Source organism: Balaenoptera ricei, chromosome 10 (genome assembly GCF_028023285.1).
Source record: "Balaenoptera ricei isolate mBalRic1 chromosome 10, mBalRic1.hap2, whole genome shotgun sequence".
In the NCBI taxonomy this organism is placed as follows: Eukaryota; Metazoa; Chordata; class Mammalia; order Artiodactyla; family Balaenopteridae; genus Balaenoptera; species Balaenoptera ricei.
The window spans coordinates 54,134,916-54,153,315 of NC_082648.1; the positions used below are offsets into that span (position 1 = coordinate 54,134,916).

An 18,400-nucleotide genomic window follows, 5' to 3' on the forward strand; every position below is an offset into this window, starting at 1 on the left:
TTTATTGAAAAAATCTGCGTATAAGTGGACTAGCACAGTTCAAACCCATGTTGTTCAAGGGTCAACTGTATACCCAAAAGAATTGAAAATAGGGTCTGGAAAAGGTATCTGTACATCCACGTTTATACCAGCATTATTCGCAATAGCCAAAAGGTTGAAGCACCCCAAGTGTCCATTGATGGATGAATGGATAAACAAAATGTGGTTTATACATATGGTGGAATCTTTTTTAAAAAATTTATTTATTTTTTGCTGGAGTATAGTTGCTTTACACTGCTGTGTCAGTTTCTCCTGTACAGCAAAGTGAATCAGCTATATGTGTACATGTGTCCCCTGTTTTTTGGATTTCCTTCCCATTTAGGTCACCACAGAGCACCGCGTAGAGTTCCCTGTGCTGTACAGTAGGTTCTCATTAGTTATCTATTTTATACATAGTAGTGTATATATGTCAATCCCAGTCTCCCAATTCATCCATACGTTTGAGAGTGGTATCCATACATTTGTTCTCTACGTCTGTGTCTCTATTTCTGCTTTGCAAATAAGTACATCTATACCATTTTTCTAGATTCCACATATATGCGTTAATATACGTTTTTTTCTCTTTCTGACTTACTTCACTCTGTATGACAGTCTCTAGGTCCATCCATGTCTCTGCAAATGATACAATTTCATTCCTTTTTATGGCTGAGTAATATTCCTTTGTATATATGTACCACATCTTCTTTATCCATTCCATTCCATGTTGATGGACATTTAGGTTGCTTCCATGTCCTGGCTATTGTAAATAGTGCTGCAGTGAACATTGGTGTGCATGTATCTTTTTGAATTATGGTTTTCTCTGAGTATATGCCCAGGAGTGGGATTGCTGGGTCATATGGTAGTTCTATTTTTAGATTTTTAAGGAACCTCCATACTGTTCTCCATAGTGGCTGTATCAATTTACATTCCCACCAACAGTGCAAGAGGGTTCCCTTTTCTCTACACCCTCTCCAGCATTTATTGTTTGTAGATTTTTTGATGATGGCCATTCTGACTGGTGTGAGGTGATACCTCACTGTAGGTTTCTTTTTTTAATTGTTCACATTTATTTTATTTGGCCTCACCTATTTCTCAACATTTAGGACTACTGTTTTTTTTTTTTAATTAATTTTTATTGGAGTATGGTTGCCTCATTGTAGTTTTGATTTGCATTTCTCTAATAATTAGTGATGTTGAGCATCTTTTCATGTGTTTGTTGGCCACCTGTATGTCTTCTTTGGAGAAATGTCTATTTAGGTCTTCCGCCCATTTTTGGATTGGGTTGTTTGTTTTTTTGATATTGAGCTGCATGAGCTGCTTATATATTTTGGAGATTAATCCTTTGTCAGTTGCTTCGTTTGCAAATATTTTCTCCCATTCTCAGGGTTGTCTTTTCGTCTTGTTTATGGGTTCCTTTGCTGTGCAAAAGCTTTTTTTTTTTTTTAACATCTTTATTGGAGTATAATTGCTTTACAATGGTGTGTTAGTTTCTGCTTTATAACTAAGTGAATCAGTTATACATATATATATGTTCCCATATCTCTTCCCTCTTGTGTCTCCCTCCCACCCTCCCTATCCCACCCCTCTAGGTGGTCACAAAGCACAGAGCTGATCTCCCTGTGCTATGCGGCTGCTTCCCGTTAGCTATCTATTTTACATTTGGTAGTGTATATATGTCCATGCCACTCTCTCACCCTGTCACATCTTACCCTTCCCCCTCCCCATATCCTCAAGTCCATTCTCTAGTAGGTCTGTGTCTTTATTCCTGTCTTGCCACTAGGTTCTTCATGACCTTTTTTTTTCTTTCCTTAGATTCCATATATATGTGTTAGCATACGGCATTTGTTTTTCTCTTTCTGACTTACTTTACTCTGTATGACAGACTCTAACTCCATCCACCTCACTACAAATACCTCCATTTCGTTTCTTTTTATGGCTAAGTAATATTCCATTGTATATATGTGCCACATCTTTATCCATTCATCCGATGATGGACACTTAGGTTGCTTCCATGTCCTGGCTATTGTAAATAGAGCTGTGAAAAAGCTTTTAAGTTTAATTAGGTCCCATTTGTTTATTTTTGTTTTTATTTTCATTACTCTACGAGGTGAGTCAAAAAAGATCTTGCTGCGATTTATGTCAAAGGGTGTTCTGCCTATGTTTTCCTCTAAGAGTATTATAGTGTCTGGCCTTACATTTAGGTCTTTAATCCATTTTGAGTTTATTTTTGTGTATGGTGTTAAGGAGTATTCTAATTTCAATCTGTTACATGTAACCATCCAGTTTTCCCAGAACCACTTATTGAAGAGACTGTCTTTTCTCCATTGTAACTGTCATTTTCTCTTGACATATGGTAGAATCTTATTCCCCCTTTAAAAGGAAGGAAATTCTGACATGCTACAACATGGATGAACCTTGAGGACATTATGCTAAGTGAAATAATCCAGTCACAAAAAGACAGATAGGTACCCCTTATATGAGGCACCTAGAATCGTGAAATTCATAGAGACAGAAAGTAGAATGGTGGTTGCCAGGGGCTTGGAGGAGGGAAGATGGGGAATTGTTTAATGGATTACAGAGTTTCAGTTTGGGAAGATGAAGAGTGCTGGAGATTGGTTGCACAACAGTTCAACACTACTGAGCTACACACTAAAAATGGTTAAGATGGTAAATTTTATGATACCTGTATTTTACCACCCGCCCCCCCCGCCCCTCACCAAAAAAGCTTATGTCCACATGGATAGTTGGTGTTTCATTTACTCTCAACTCTTCTGTGCTTGTCCTAATATGCCATTAATGATATTCTTTCCACAAAATTAATCATGCATCAGAAGCTAAAGCATCCTTCCCCCAACCGGTTTGTCACTGCCCAGAAAAATAATTTTCACTGTTGATGTGTGGATGCTGTTTGACTCTCCATCCTCCTCTTTTCAAATCACACCTTCCCACTCTGTGCTCCAGGCGGGATGCATTACAGCTGGTACGTAAAAAAGTTCACCGCATTCTCTCTTGCCACATGCTCTTTGCTTTGGTACTCTTTTCTCCGCTACCTCTATATGGTAACTTCTATTTTTAGGATTCAGCTGAGGCATCATTCCTTCTGGAAAGTACTTTTGACCCCAGAGTCTGAATCTGGTGCTTCCTCTGGTCAGGCTCGTCCTGGCCACGTGGAATTGTCCTGCTCTGTTTCCCGGTCTGCATCTCACGCTGGACTGTGCCTTACTTACTCGATGTTCCCAGTGTCTAGCATGCCGCTTGCACAGGGTAGGGGCTCAAAAACCTTTGCCGGAAGATGAACTGTGTCTTGGAAGATACTGCTGTAAGAGAGACATATTCAAAACTGCCCAACACCAATCGCTGATCTGCAACTCTCCAGCTTTTTTTTAAAGTTCATTTTGAATCATTGTGGTAAAATACATGCAACATAAACTTTGCCATCTTAACCATGTTTAAGAGCGTAGTTCATTGGTATTAAGTAGAGTCTTATTGCTGTGCAACCGTCACCACCATCCATCTCCAGAACTCTTCATCTTGCAAAACTGAAACTCTGTACCCATTAAACAATGACTCCCCATTCCTCTCTCTCCTCAGTCCCCGGCAACCGCCATTGGGTATGTGTCCTTTTGTGACGTGCTTATTTCATTCAGCATAATGTCCTCAAGGTTCATCTATGTAGTAGTAGCATGTGTCAGAATTACCTTCATTTTTAAGGCTGAATAATATGCCACTGTATGTATGTACCACATTTATGCATTCATCCATTGATGGACACTTGGGTTGCTTCCACCCCTTGACTATTGTGAATAATGCTGCTGTGAACATGGGGTAGCTCTGACTTCTTAAGCATGACAGGTCTGCCCTTGTGCCGTCCATACAGCACCACATAAAAAACACACCTTTTAGACCCTGAATTCTTACAGCCTCCATCCTGAACCATTTTTCTCCATCCATCTGCTTTCTGTCCTCTTCCAGTCTCCCCAGCATTGATCTTGTGACTTGTTTTCTTCACTTAGAACTGCATCTGTGGTTTCTGTCTGCCTGTGTGATTCATACGTACCCCCTTGTCTGTGGTTTCGGATCAGTCATGTTACAGGTCCAGTCGGAAGACTTGCTTCTCTACCTCGTGGGGTTTGGGATCTCTTGACAGAATGTCTCCCCCTCCTCCTCCCCCTCTACTTTCTCCACCCCACCAGGCTTTTCTCTTCCACTTTGCCAGCTATTCCCATTGGAGAAGGGAGGCTCCACTGGCAGCAGCCCTCCCATGCTCTGTTCGGTGTGAAGCCCCCCTTCCTTACCCTTGGCCCCTACTGCTCCCCCTTCCCCCATTTCCCATGATTCCAAGGCCTTGGAGAAATGAAAAGTGACCTCTTGAACTAGAGACAATTGCAAAATATAGCCACCACTCCCAACAGCCCTTGTTAGTGGATTGGGTGGGAGAGTGGCTAGTTTCACATCTGTCCTGACTGGGGCCATCCTACTTCTCCCCTGTCATGTGCTGTCTGTCCCTGCAGAACTGTCTTTTTTTTTTTTTTTTTAATTGTTGTTGGAGTATAGTTGTTGGAGCAATGTTGTGTTAGTTTCAGGTGTACAGCAAAGTGAATTAGTTATACATATAGCCACTCTTTTTTAGATTCTTTTCCCATAAGGGCCATTACAGAGTGTTGAGTAGAGTTCCTTGTGCTATACAGCAGGTTCTTATTAGTTATCTATTTTATATATAGTAATGTGGATGGACCTAGAGATTGTCATACTGAGTGAAGTAAGTCAGGCACAGAAAGACAAATATCATATGATATCACTTATATGTGAAATCTAAAAAAAGGGTACAAATGAACTTATTTACAAAACAGAAGTAGAGTCATGGATGTAGAAAACAAACTTATGGTTACCAGGGTATAAGGGGGGGAGGGATAAATTGGGGGATTGGGACTGACATATATATAAGCACTGTCTTTTCACTCTAAACCTGGACACTTAGGTTGCTTCCATTGGAGGGCATGTATTTTTTGTGAATTAGTGTTTTTGTTTTTTTCAGATATATACCCAGGAGTGGAATTGCTGAGTCATATGGTAGTTCTATTTTTAGTTTTTTGAGAATCCTCCACAGTGGCTGCACTAGCTTACATTACCACCAACAGTGTACAAGGGTTCCCTTTTCTCCAAATCCTTGTCAACATTTGTTATTTGTGTTCTTTTTTGATGATAGCCATTCTGACCAGTTGTATACCAAATTTTGTAATGCAGCTGTTGGACATACAGCAAGGAAGCATCTGAAGCGTTGACTCACTGCATCAAATCTTTAACATCAGTGAGTGGTTAATGAGATTTTTCTACTGTCTGTGATATTGTGCAAGAGTTTTCAAACACATTTTTAAAAGTCTGGGCAACTTAGTTTGAATCATCTCGAATGTTATCCTAACTCCGAGATACAGTGATTGTGACAGCTGGCCCGTGCACAAGGGGGAACACAACAATGGCACAAAAATTATTCGAGACTGATTATACCCCAAGTCCTCTTCATTTAACATTTTCTCTCTATGGAGAGGGTCTTTGGCTTGTTGCTTTCTCAACTAATGAACCAGCTTCCTGTCTCCTGTTTCACATTTGACAAATTATTCTCAGAGACAAATCATATCTGCAGTTTCTTGGGGGAACTTCAAGGTGGCCCAGATTTTTCCTGGATGAGTTATAGGGTGGGTTGATGCAGAAAGAATTGCCCCATGAGGTCTCCACCAAGCCCCATGTTGCTGTGGGTTCTAATGAACTCCTGCATGCCCTGCCACGTATCCTATAGGACACAGCTGGTCTTCTGTAATCCTTACCTAAGAGCTTCACTCATTTGCTCTGGCATCTTTCTGTTTACCTGGCAGTGCTGGGCTGACCTTGTTGATGCTGCTTCTCTATTATCTCTACCAGTATCTTGTTTGTTTTAGTAGGTAAATAATAAATGGGGAGTTTGAGGAAATTATGGATGTTTCATTCACTTGGTAACATAAATGAGGCTGTGAACAAGTCTCCTTTCAGAACTTCCAAAGTGTTTTTGATCCTGCTCAGATCAAAAATACCTGCTTTATTTTATTGGCTTGGTGTAGCTTTCCAGTGAGATAGACCTGGTTTCAAATCCCAACTCCACCACTTATTAGTTATATGGCCTTGGGAAACTTATTTAACCTCTTTGTTTTTTCCTTCTTTTTTTTCCTTCCTTCCTTCAGGAATAAAAAAAAAAATCAGAAAAGTACAAGGAAAAATAAAATAAATTCCCATATTCCCACCACTCAGAATTAACTATTTATATTTGAATATATCTTGTTTTAGTCATTCCCGCCCCCCCTCCATGCTTAGTAAAAAATTACCCTGATAATATATGTATACACTCTCCTTTTACTCCCCATTTCTTGGGGAATAATGTTTACCTTGTTGGGTTAAAATGAGATAAGATAATTAAACACCTAGCCCAGTGCCTGATCCATAGCAGACAGCTGGTACACGGTAGTTGTTACTTATTTCTCTCCTCCCACGCTTACTTTTCTCTTGGTACATCTCCATTAGAAAATTTAGTACTGGAAAATCGACAAACTTAGAAAAATTATTTTTTTGACAAACTCTTTCTCCTTCTAGGGTGTATTTGTAACCCCCCAACCCCAACTTGAGGAATTGATGTTGATACATGTAGAAATGGATAGAATACACCATACAACTTATTTATATGGCAAATAATAAAAATACATTGAAAGACTAGAACTTCCTGATGAATGATGGACTACATTTGGGAAACCCTTTAAAGAAAATGATTGAATCAAATTTTAGAAAACTGCATGCATTATTTAAAAAAGCTGTAATATTGGAGGAATAGAAAGATTGAGAAGAAAATTACTTACTTAAACTCTGCTGTGAAAGATTGATTTCTTCCCTGTAGTGATCTTGCAAAGCAAGAGGCTGTTGGGTAATTAATGCTGGGGCTTTATTAATTTATGAAGAGCAGGGAAGGATTAGCTTGTCTGCACTGAAGTGAATTCTCCCCAAGTAACATGTTTAAAAAAAAATCAAGATGATGAGAAATGTGAACAGTTTGTCAATTTAAATGGATGTTCCCTTTTATGAGCTTCCTAGACTGGTTTCGCTCTAAAATCTCTGCCCAAATGGAAGGTAACATAATTAAAGAGCAGAGATGCTTGAGTGACCAGGTGGCATCATTTGTAATCCACAACAATGTTGATGTATAAGCTTAAAATATTTTTCCTTTAAAAAAAATATTCCGGGCTTCCCTAGTGGCACAGTGGTTGAGAATCTGCCTGCCAATGCAGGGGACACGGGTTTGAGCCCTGTTCTGGGAAGATCCCACATGCCGCGGAGCAACTGGGCCCGTGAGCCACAACTACTGAGCCTGCGCGTCTGGAGCTTGTGCTCCGCAACAAGAGAGGCCGCGACAGTGAGAGGCCCGCGCACCGCGATGAAGAGTGGCCCCCGCTCGCCGCAACTAGAGAAAGCCCTCGCACAGATACGAAGACCCAACACGGTCAAAATAAATAAATAAACAAATAGCGTTCCCTTTATAAAAAAAAAAAAAATCTACATGATCAGAAATGCAAATTAAAACAACACAAATATTAAAAAAAAATTCTGAGTGCCTTTAATACTATATATTAATGGCACAATAAGTCATTTACTATAAGACAGACAGCATAAGTGCTTTCTCTGTATCATTTGATCCTTAGAATAACCCTTATGAAGTAGATAGTTTTCCCATTTTATGGATGAGGAAACTGAAATAATTAACTTACCCAAGTTTAGATAGTTACTGAGTGGTGGAGCCAGGTTTCAAATCCAGGTAGCTGGTTCTAGAGTCTGATTTTAGCTGCTATACTATGCTGACTGCCATTATATCTAGAATTTCAGGAGCGTCTTTCACCCGATGAGTAGAGCAACTATGTGATATTTGAGCATCTTATATTTTGGAGACTTGTCAGGGAGACTAAGAATAGTGATTGTGGATTTTTTCTGGGTACATTGCATAAATGTCAGTCAAAATAACTTTTCATAAACACATCTGCTTATTTCTCTTGTAGTTGAATAAAAAGCCCTTTTTTAAGGAGTGGGAAGGTCTAGCTCTCATGGTCTAGCCATGATGAGTTTATGGCGTTATTGTCCATGTTCATGTACTGAGTGTCGAAAGTGTATGAGCCCCGTGCTGGATGCAGGCAGGGGAGGGGAGAGATCCAACGATGAAGAAGTCTTAGCCCTGGTGCTCAAAGCAGTTTATGATCTATTGAGAAGCCTATAAATAATTCAAGGGCATGGATGAATCAGACGTGGGGGTGGGAGAAGTGTGGCATCTGAAATACAGGTGTTAATGCGGGTACCATTTTAAAATGTCCAGTCAGCAAGATCCCAACCTGATACTCTTTGTGTCATAGATGCAATTAAAAAATTTTACTGAGTCCCTACTGTATTTCAGGCCCTGTGCAAGAAAATTATTGTGTATTTTCCTAAAATACACTGTGGTACTTAGTTTTCAAGTATTAGGAAGGTTTAAAGTTTAGAGAAACCAGGGTTAACTTTATTTAGACATAATCTATTCCCTCCTTAGGAGCTGGTATATCTGATTGATGCTGGTGTTAGGCCAGAGTGACATACTGCCAAGTGACACTCTGTGGTAAGCTGGGACTAAAGATGGTGGTAATTCAAGGTGCCAGTGCTGCTATATTAAGTACATGAGTATATTAGGCCACACTCGTGTTGTTTCTCGAAGAGAAGGATTACATCGGAAGTATATTTATTAAAAGCATCTGCTTTCTTAGGAGTTTTTCTCTAGTACCAAAACTTTAAGTTGACTTGCAAAAACTAGAACACATATATGACCATTTTAAATATTACACTGGTGAATTCCTGTATCTATGGAGGTAAAGATAAAAGTGGATGTAAGTCACCAGATATAGTACCCTTTGAAATGCTGAGGCCTGTATTGACTGACATACCATAAAATTCCTCTTACCTCCAAGTATCTGTCACCCGTATAATTCAGGAGACATGCATTTTCCTTTTTTTTTAAAAAATTAATTAATTAATTAATTTATTTTGGGCTGTGTTGGGTCTTCGTTGCTGCGTGTGGGCTTTCTCTAGTTGTGGCAAGCGGGAGCTACTCTTTGTTGTGGTGTGTGGGCTTCTCATTGCGGTGGCTTCTCTTGTTGCAGAGCATGGGCTCTAGGTGCGTAGCCTTCAGTAGTTGCAGCACGTGGGCTCAGTAGTTGTGGCTCATGGGCTGTAGAACGCAGGTTCAGTAGTTGTGGCGCACAGGCTTAGCTGCTCTGCGGTATGTGGGATCTTCCCGGACCAGGGATCGAACCTGTGTTCCCTGCATTGGCAGGCGGATTCTTAACCACTGCACCACCAGGGTAGCCCCATTTTCCTTTTAATGTAGTTCCTAAGATGATTTGCAGTTCCTTTCTAACACCTGTCCTGGACTCTCAGACAATAAGAATAATAATATAAAGATAATGTTAGATTTTTAGTAAATACATAAAAATTCAGTTTGTTCAGACTTCTCTTTTTAAGTAAAGAAAGTATAATGGTACATTAAAAAAAATATCCTTAATAAGGATTGAAGCCAACTGGATCTCTTCTGCTTAAACTTCAGTTTACCTGAAACTATAACAATCCAAACTGTATTCTCCCAGCATTATAGTTGGTCAGGATTTGTATTGGATTGAGGAAATCTTACAGAGTAAGAGACCTGAATATCAGTTCAGTTGCTTTCAGAGAATCATAGTGTTGGAAGCTGTTTTACTGATACTGATGCTTGAACCTCACCTCGTTTTAAATGCCCTTTCACAGCACTCCTGACTGCTGGGCTTGCAGTCTTTGCCTGAGAACTCCAAAGAAAGGACATTTATGATCTCCTGAGGCCGTTTTACTACAGTTATAGTGTCCTTAAATTTTGATGTCTGCCTCTCTATAACCCCATTTAGCAGTTCTGGTTTTGCACTTTGGAGTGAACATGAAGCTAACCTCAGTTTTCCTCCCATTGAGTGAGGGCACCAGGGTAAGAATGTAAAAGAGGAGCATCTGGTGAGGACCTCAGTGGGGGTGTTCTGGCCAGGCAGACTTTCTCTGTGGGTCAGATCCTGATCCTGTGCTGGGCAGACTTCTGGATAGACTGCGAGCAGGGCCACTTTAACCTTTATCTTGTACGATTATCAACAAACACTAAGGAGGACACCCCAGTGCAAATGTATTGAGTGCCTGCTTTGTACCACTACTGTGTTAGAATCTTGACTTTCATTATGCCACCTAATTCTCACAAGTACTCAGGTAAGTATTGTTAATTCTCAAGATGAGGAAACTGAAGCGCAGAAATTTTAAGTAACTTGCCCAAGGCATAGAGCTAGTAAGTATGGACGTTGGCATTCTAATCTCGGTCTCCCCGCCACGTGGGCAGGCCCTTTCTGATACACCACATTGCCTCCTGAGGCCTTATCAGGTGCAGCTTTTATGAGCTCCCTCATCAGTTCACATGTTCTACAGTCTTCTCTTCTGAATGAACCCATCTGGGAGAGCTAAGGCTCCCAGGCCAGCCAAGCCAACATTCATGTTAATTCGAATCTCTCTCTTCTTCCTAATACCTCTCTAGTCTTAACCATCAAAGTTAAGCATATTATTTTCAAAGGTATCACCTTTTTTCTCTCTAGGAACATATATTTCTAAGCCAAACTGATCTGCATCAATAGGTATGACAAACCTCTCCTTTCATATCCCTCAACTGGGTCAAAAAGGATCTCAGAATGGCTTAGTATAAAGGTTGGGAAATCTTAGCTAAATAGTCAGTTGTGACCAGGTTGAACAATGATTTCATCTTCTAAAGTGATGGATCTCAGTCTTCCAGACTGAGATCCACTCCTGATGTGCAGATAAAGGGCTGAATATCACAATTATGAAAAGAGCACAGATGAGCTTGGTCTTTGGCCTGCTTTCAGGTGAAATTTAATAGTTCAATAAAATGAAGCCCTGGGAAAACATTGGAATGTATGATACCTAGGAGGAGGTAGAGATAATGGTATCCCTCCAAGTACTTGCATAGTATTTAATTAATTAATTAACTTTTAATTGAATTATCGTTGATGTACAATGTTTATAAGTTACAGATGTACAATATAGTGGTTCACAATTTTTAAAGGGTATACTCCATTTATAATTATGTTTGCTATAATCACACTCCCTGACTTCGGACTATACTATAAAGCTATAGTAACCAAAACAGTATGGTGCTGGGAAAACTGGACAGCTACATGTAAAACAATGAAATTAGAACATTCTCTAACATCATATACAAAAATAAATAAAGCCTAAATGTAAGACTGGATACCATAAAACTCCTAGGGGAAAACTTAGGGAGAACACTCTGACAAAAATCATAGCAATATTTTTTCTGCATAGTATTTTATTTTTTATTTTTTTATTTAAAAATTTTTTTTAACGTTTTTATTGGAGCATAATTGCTTTACAATGATGTGTTAGTTTCTGCTTTATAACAAGTGAATCAGTTATACATATACATATATCCCCATATCTCTTCCCTCTTGCGTCTCCCTCCCTCCCACCCTCCTTATCCCACCCTTCTAGCTGGTCACAAAGCACCGAGCTGATCTCCCTGTGCTATGTGACTGCTTCCCACTAGCTATCTATTTCACATTTGGTAGTGTATATATGTCCATATATACACTACCACTGTCTCACTTTGTCCCAGCTTACCCTTCCCCCTCCCTGTGTCCTCAAGTCCATTTTCTAGTAGGTCTGCGTCTTTCTTCCCATCTTGCCCCTAGGTTCTTCATGACCTTTTTTTTTTTTTTTTTTAGATTCCATATATATGTGTTAGCATATGGTATTTGTTTTTCTCTTTCTGACTTACTTCACTCTGTATGACAGAGTCTAGATCCATCCACCTCACTGCAAATAACTCAATTTCGTTTCTTTTTATGGCTGAGTAATATTCCATTGTATATATGTGCCACATCTTCTTTATCCCTTCATCTGTTGATGGACACTTAGGTTGCTTCCATGTGCTGGCTATTGTAAATAGAGCTGCAATGAACATTGTGGTACATGACTCTTTTTGAATTATGGTTTTCTCAGGGTATATGCCCAGTAGTGGGATTGCTGGGTCGTATTTTTAGTTTTTTAAGGAACCTCCATACTATTCTCTATAGTGGCTGTATCAATTTACATTCCCACCAACAGTGTATGAGGGTTCCCTTTTCTCCACACCCTCTCCAGCATTTATTGTTTGTAGATTTTTTGATGATGGCCATTCTGACTGGTGTGAGATGATGTCGCATTGTAGTTTGGATTTTGCATAGTATTTTAAATGAACCTTTCACACTGTCCTATCACTACCTACTTTGTCTGTCCCTTAGTAAACTATAAGCTTCTTGAGGGTAGAGAACATACTGAATTCATAATTTTATTCCCCACAGGCCATAGCACAATGCCTTTCCCACAGCAGTTGAGGAATAAATGTTTATTTCACTAGTGAATGAATGAATAAAAGAAATAGGAAGATGTCTTACATGGGCAACATAAACCTGCCTCAAGTGGTGTTGAATCAGTTTCAGTTATTCTGAAGCAAGAAAATACTTCCTAGAAAATAGAAAATCTTGGGTTAGCTATGCATCTGAAGTTACATGGACCTGGATGCAGGGTTTTACATATATTTCCACTATGGTACTGTGAAATGGGACTTCACTCCAGCTAGGAATTAAATTTTTATATTAGATAAGTTTTGAATTTGAAACTTTCTGGCCTGTAAATAAAACCGGTTATTCTTAAAATACTTCGTCCAAAATATTTGAGTGTGCTTGGGGGGAATGTTAAGAGTGGTTTTGGTTTTGAAAATATCTGATTAAAATGAATGGTCCTGAGAAAGCATAAGCAGGGACTATTGGGAGGTAGAAGACGGTGCTGAGTGTGATTTGGTGTTGGAATGTCAAAGCTTCTCGGTTCCACGCTGGACAGAATCCTTTCTCTGTGATAAACAAAATACAAAAGCTACACCTGATTGTCTTCAAGGATGCCTGTATTTAAGTAGAGAAATAGGTTTTTATGACTAAAAAGGGAAACCATACAAAAAGAAAACAAAATGTCCCATGTACATCATGTGATGTGTCAGATAATTGTAAGGTTTTTCCTTTCCCCTTGGTTTCTTCCTGCTGTCCCGCTTCTGTGTCTTTCATGCGGGAAAGTGGTTATGATGCTTATCTCCATGAGCTCAGAGTTGTGTGGGCTCCGTCCTGGACAGTGAGTTGAAGGAACTGCTTATTAGGGTCCTACTCTTTTATTTATTTATTTATTTATTTATTTATTTATTTATTTATTTATTTATTTAGGCTGTGTTGGGTCTTCGTTTCTGTGCGAGGGCTTCCTCTAGTTGCGGCAAGCGGGAGCCACTCTTCATCGCGGTGTGCGGGCCTCTCACTGTTGTGGCCTCTTTTGTTGCAGAGCACGGGCTCCAGACGCACAGGCTCAGTAGTTGTGGCTCACGGGCCTAGTTGCTCCGCAGCATGTGGGATCTTCCCGGACCAGGGCTCGAACCCGTGTCCCCTGCATTAGCAGGCAGATTCTCAACCACTGCGCCACCAGGGAAACCCAAGGCCCTACTCTTAAGTAGTTCTGAGGAGAGTGTTAGCTTCTTATGTGACTGATCAGTTTACCATCCCTTTAGGAGATATTACTTTTCCTATTTAGGAGTTGCTCACAGACCTTCAGAAATTGTGGGGAGAGCAGAGAGGAGAAGAGTGACTTTTATGCCACCAGACCACCACCCTTTCCACTAGCACAAGTGCAAAGATGTACCATCTCCTGCCCGATGGGAGACAGTGCTGGGCCTGATGTCCGGTACAATCTCTTCTGACCCTTTGAGACTTGTGGGTTGGAGGAGAGCTGCCAGGGGCCTCTGAAGCCGTGAGGATGAGTTCCAGGCTCACATTCTCAGAGCAGACCAGCTCCCTGTGTTTTCTCTCTCTTTGCTTCAGGTTTCCAGAGCTTTTTCTCTTGGTAACTGTCACCACTGTCTCTGTTCAGTCCCTGAAGATAAACACATAGGCCCTTTGTATTTTAACATTTTACTGTTAAACGAAAGTAACATCATTAGGAAACCACAGGAATCCCAAACCTGATTCCCTTCTGGAAGCCCCGTGGGACATAGCTTTTATTTATGTTGGACTTGTTTTTTCTTCTGGCTTGTCCCCTTTCTCCATAAAGGAATAGTTTGCTCTCAAGAAAGCCTCACTGCCGGCACGTAAGCCTGAAGATGCAGGGGTAGCTGAATGATCCCTACTTCCTTGTTTTGGCCTGGGAGCTTAGATCTCTGGGGATGTACCATGGGTATTGGACTCTCTGAGACATTCAGAGTATTTCCTCAAAGCACTCATTTTCTTTAGCAAGCCAGTAACAGATTCTCATCCGATGTGAAGTTTTCCTTTTTCCCAAATTCAGCTTAAATCATAACTGCTCTGGACCATGCCAAGGTACGATTTGCCCAAATGTGAATTCATTGATATTATTTGATTAGTAAAAATCACTCAGTGAAGAGTGATGGGAAGTTGGCTTTGGCTGGAAATCTCACCAGCTGAGATCCTCAAGCAGAGCTCATGCTGGCATTGTTTCCTCTGCAGGTTGACTTCAGATGACATCTTTTGCTTTTGGAAAACAATATTCCAGACACAAATAAGAAACTATGAGTCATACAATAAATATAATGCTAGGCTTGTGCCATGGCTGTTTTTAGAACATTGTATTTTAGTGCTTAATTATCTGTTTGCTACAAAAGTTGGCAGTCTTGGCTTTCCTCTCCAATGTAAACAAAATAATATTACTTAATTCCTTCGTTATGTATTGCTTTAATAGTAGAAACTCTTAAATTTTTTTTTTGTGAGTTTCAACTTCTATGTAGTTTAGAATGGGAAGTTTTCAAGAAAGCTTTTTTTTTTTTTAAGTCAGTTTTTCCTTGTAATAAATCTGAGTGAAATAGAATTTTTATCTTGAAAGTAAACAAGCCCCTGTCACTAATAGTAAGAAGAATGCTGTAACTGAAGAATTTCAGAGACAGGCCTTTTTGTCAGCCAAGACACATCTGGGTGGGTTGGCAATCTAGGGTCTACACTTCAGCTTTGGCAGCCCAGAAGTTTGATTTCTTCAGCTCACTGAGAGTTGAGCAAACTCAGGGATATTGACCACTGTTAACTGGTCAGTGTGTCCTCTCCTCAGTGGCAAAGTCTCTATGGGAAGCCAAATGACAATCAAAAGTTTGCTTGGTGAGCAGGGAGTCTGAGCCAAAGGGTGTGGGATGGTCTGAGTGGTGGATGTCAGCCAGCCCTGTACGTCCTCCTTTCTACTCAGTGTTGGGCTACATCCTTTGGGCTCAGTGTTGTAAAGCAGAGCCCATTGCTCCTCCTCTTGACTGGCGAGGCTGTCTTTCCTGCTGGCCCACTGCTAAAACTGAGCATGAACAGCCTTTCTTGTTAAACGAGAACATGAACCCTCTATGGTTTGAGAAGATGAGAGCTCTGGAAGATGATACTGTGCATGCACTTACCACCTTGGCCTGGATTTTCCCTCTCCTTCCAGTTTTCTTCCTTTAACTATGGGTGTTCATCACCATCTTCACCCAGGGTCCTGTGTGGTCCTCTAAAAAACTGTCCAAAGCCAAACATCAGATATCTTTCAATTATCGTTCTCAGGCCAGAGCAGTCAAGGGACATCTTATTAAAATTAAGAGAAAGCTGAAGGAGAACAAACATGTACTGAAACTATAAGCATCAGGCTGAATAAGCGTAGATTTCTGTACCTGAGATTGGTGTGCAATGTTGGGAAATCTAAGCCAAACAGTTCATCACGACCAGGTTCAACAATGATTTTATCTTCTAAAGTGATGAGGCAGACTACTGCCTGTTTCAAGGCATCTTTATCTCAGTCAGGTGGGCATAACTGAATAGCTTCTATATCCCTATCAGCTGGCTTTACTTTTGCAGATGACAAATGTCATGTCAACAGATTTTTATATGTGAAATGTATATTTCATGCTTAGTGTTATATCATTTCTGACATTGTCCTCAAATTCTGAGGGCAATTCACAAAGTCCAGAATGTGCTGATTACAGAATAAGTGTGCCAGAGTCATGTGAAGGACTTCTTTTTTAGTTCTTTCAGAATATTATTAGAAATGCATTTTTTAAAAAGTTAATACTTTCAATCAATAGCAGCCATTGTTTTTAAAAATTTATTTATTTATTTATATGTAAGTATAGTTGATTTACAATGTTGTATTAGTTTCTGGTGTACAGCAAAGTAATTCAGTTATATATATATACATATTCTTTTTCATATTCTTTTCTATTATGGTTTATTACAGGATATTGATTATAGTTCCCTGTGCTATACGGTAGGACCTTATTGTTTATCTGTTTTATATATAATAGTTTGTATCTGCTAATCCCAAACTCCTAATTTATCCCTCCCCCACCTCCTTTTCCCTTTGGTAACCGTAAGTTTACTTTCTATGTCTGTGAGTCTGTTTCTGTTTCATAAATAAGTTCATAAGTTCATTTGTGTCATGTTTTAGGTTCCGCATATAAGTGATATCATATGGTATTTGTCTTTCTCTTTCTGACTTACTTCACTTAGTATGATAATCTGTAGGTCCATCCATGTTGCTGCAAATGGCAAAAATTTCATTCTTTTTTATGGGTGAATAGTATTCCATTGTATATATGTCACATCTTCTTTATCCATTCATCTGTCGATTAGCAGTCCATTGTTTTTGATGCTCAAAGTGTTCCATCTTTGGCCAATAGTATCCTATTTGTGTGGCTCTCATGTCTTTTTGACATGACCCCATTAGTCTTGGAGCACTTCCTTCCTTCCTGAATTCATCAAGATATTTCAGGCTCATCTTGTACTTTTTCCCAGATTTGGAATCAGTTGCACCTCAAAGGAGCCCTGGTTCCTTTTAGGGGGGAATGGTTTTTTTTTTTTTTAATTAATTAATTTATTTATTTATTTTTGGCTGTGTTGGGTCTGCGTTTCTGTGTGAGGGCTTTCTCTAGTTGTGGCAAGCGGGGGCCACTCTTCATTGTGGTACACGGGCCTCTCACTATCGCGGCCTCTCTTGTTGCGGAGCACAGGCTCCAGACGCGCAGGCTCAGTAGTTGTGGCGCACGGGCCCAGTTGCTCCGCGTCATGTGGGATCTTCCCAGATCAGGGCTCGAACCCCTGTCCCCTGCATTGGCAGGCAGATTCTCAACCACTGCGCCACCAGGGAAGCCCAGGAATGGTTTTTAGAGACGACATCCTGAGTGCTGGGGGTGTTCACTGCTTCTGGGTTGTCCTTAGTTCTAAACCTATTCAGTGGCTTTATATGTATTTTTGAAAAGAAAAAAGATGAGTTCATGCTATTATTTCCATTTAAAATATACTATTGCAGGATTAAAAAAACTTAATTTCTTTGGTTGCACACTTGTATTTTCTGTTACACTGAAAACATCTTGATTTCTTTTGACATTAACATATTTATTTATTTTTTCATGAAGAAAACATGTAGACTTTAATATTTGAGTAAGAAATTCACAGAAAATATCATATAACTGCTTAGTTAACATACCAAAAAAAGTTCAACTGTACTACTAATAAAAAATGCCAATAAAAACAACAAAATGACAGTTCTCTTTATCAAAGCAGCAAGTGTTTAAATGATAATACTGAGAGCTGTTGAAAATGGAGGATGAAAAGGTGTCAATCAGAGACTAAACTGGTACAATCCTTTAAGATTTAGTTTAGCAATGTATGTCATATAGATGATTATGCCTTTAGGTCCAATAACCCCACTGTGGAAATTCATTTTAGGTGTTCAAAAATCTAGTAAAGCTTAGTCAACAAAGATATCCATCACAACATTACTTGGTGAAACATTTAAAATCACCCCAAATTAGCAGACTGATTATGATGTTAACATAATTATTTATTTAGGTTATCCTATAGTGTACATAAGAATTAAGAAATAACACTAATATTATTAATAACAGTAATGCTACTGAATGACATTTAAGATTTCTTTGCAGCTCTTTTTGCCCTTGGAGTCTATACCACCATTGATATCCAGGCATAACACTACACTCTAAAACAACTTACTCATTTTTTCTGTGTTCTTATGCCATCAACAGGATTTCTAGTTAGGTTCATTTGTTTCCATTCATTTTCAAATTTTAGGGTTTTCTTTTTGCTTGATTTATTAATATTATTAATATAAGATGTTATTCCAGAGTCAAAACTACATAAGGCACATCTAGAGAAATCTGTTTTCTATTCCTCTCTCTTCTACTACACTGTTACCTTCCACA

The 18,400-nt window shown here is 39.5% G+C and overlaps 1 protein-coding gene across 2 annotated transcripts in view; it reads left to right on the plus strand.

Annotated features, from left to right (window-relative positions):
• The window catches only part of TBC1D30 (TBC1 domain family member 30), an 87,437-nt gene that overhangs the window by 20,751 nt on the left and 48,286 nt on the right, over positions 1 to 18,400 (plus strand). The gene's annotated exons all lie outside the window — the stretch shown is intronic.